At 62.6% G+C, this 1,635-nt stretch overlaps 1 protein-coding gene across 4 annotated transcripts in view; it reads left to right on the forward strand.

Moving 5' to 3' along the window:
• Positions 1–567: 567 nt before the first annotated feature.
• Positions 568–1,635, forward strand: part of HIVEP2 (HIVEP zinc finger 2) — a 151,699-nt gene continuing 150,631 nt past the window's right edge. For 3 of the 4 annotated variants that reach the window (XM_085299267.1, XM_085299268.1, XM_085299270.1), the window contains exon 1: positions 568–1,313. The gene's annotated coding sequence lies outside the window, so the exon portion shown is untranslated. The remainder of the gene's footprint in view (positions 1,314–1,635) is intronic. The other variant, XM_085299269.1, reaches the window with a different exon arrangement.

The raw sequence follows: 1,635 nt of genomic DNA on the forward strand, positions 1-1,635 counted from the left end.
CCGCCGCAGGGACCGGCGGTCCCTTCTTCCGGCCGTATGGGCGGGTCTCAGGGAAAGCCCTTCGCCGCGGCGTTGCTGGCGGTTGGCTCGTCGGCGAAAGGCTGTTAAAATAACAACGTGTGTGTAAAGCAGAGCCCGGGGACAGCTGGCGGGGCTGAGGGCTGCGCTGCCAGTGCGCGCCGAGCGCGGGCACCGGCGCTCCTGCTGCGGCCGGAGGCGCCTGCGGAGCGCGCTGCGCGCCCTGCTGCCCCTGTCCCTTTTAAAGGGCAGTGTAGGAGGCGGTGAGGGTCGGGGCGGCCACCCGCGCACCCTTCTCTGCGTGGGCAGCGGAGGCAAAGACGGGCAGGGTTTTAAATACGTCTTGCACGGCACRTTGGGCGCAGTGCTCGGCTGGGGGATGGAAACCGCAAGAAAACAGGTTCAAAAGCCCAAGAAACGCAGCCAGCACCAGGAACTCTGGTATTATTTTGTTCTTCCTGACAGATAACGTGATCTTGACCAGGCAAGGCAGAGGAGGTGGAAGGGCTGGAGGAAAAAAGAGGGGGGGGGGAGGATCCCACATCCTTAAAGGAAATTCTCAAGCTGGGAAGACGCACAACTTTTGCATGGCAAGTTGAGACTGGCTCTCCTGGGAGTTCCCTTTTCGGAGGCGGGGGAGGGGGGGGGTAAGATCTCCTCCGGCGGGGAGAGGCTGAGGGTTTGCACTCAGAAGCCCTGCCTCCTCCCTCCCCCTGTGTCCCTGTCTGCACAGTGCACCTCTCCGCTGCGCGCCGTCTCCCTCGCGCTCTCACACTCGCGGCGCCCATCACCCCCGCGCCGGGCGCTGCCGGTCGCGCCCGCTCGCTCCCCGCCGGCGCGCTGGGGGACCCGGTGACGTCACGGGCCGCGCGCTCCCCGCGCTCTCTCGCCGCCCTGTAACTTCTGTTCTGGGAAGTGGTGCCAGGAATAACCCAGCCTGTCTGCAGATCACAGAGGCTCCCTCCCTCCGCGGCCAGAAAAAAACTGCGGCTCCCCGGGCCTCTGCCTCTCCCGTGTAAAACTGAGCCTCACCACTGTTACTGTTGTTACTGCTTTTTTTTTTCCTTCAAAAAGAGGGAGAGAAATGATCTACCTTAAGATAAACACATGAAACAGACGCCCCTTGGCTGCTGGAATATCTCTGTCTCTCTTTATATAAAGAAATACCGCGAGCCACCTCACTCCAGGTAAGCCCTTAGCAAGGGAGCAACAAGAGCACCCAGCGGGATCAACAACAGCAACAACAACAAGGGCACCGAGAGGGCTTTCCTCCTTCCTCCCCGGTGACTTTCCAGGTGAGCAGCAGCTGCTGCTGTAGGCAGCCCCCTCCTCCCTGCCTCCGCGCCTGCCTCCCGCCTGTGCCCTGTCACGGGCACCAGCTGACAGCCGCGCCGAGCCGCCGGCGGGTGCCGTGGCTGAGGGGGCACTCCCGGAGTGGGGCCGGCCGGGGGGTGGTTCGGGGGCTTTGCTTATTATTATTACTACTATTATTATTATTTGGACAGTGGTGAGAAAGTACTTGACAGGCGGGGGGGGGGAGGTTCTGACGCGAGAGCTTTCCGTGAGGCTGGAGCAACTTGCGGTGCGGTCGTTGCAGCGCGGTGCTCCCGGCCCCGC

The sequence above is a fragment of the Rhea americana genome, unplaced genomic scaffold (genome assembly GCF_003343005.1).
Source record: "Rhea americana isolate MKP2758 unplaced genomic scaffold, rheAme1 scaffold_149, whole genome shotgun sequence".
NCBI lineage: Eukaryota > Metazoa > Chordata > Aves > Rheiformes > Rheidae > Rhea > Rhea americana.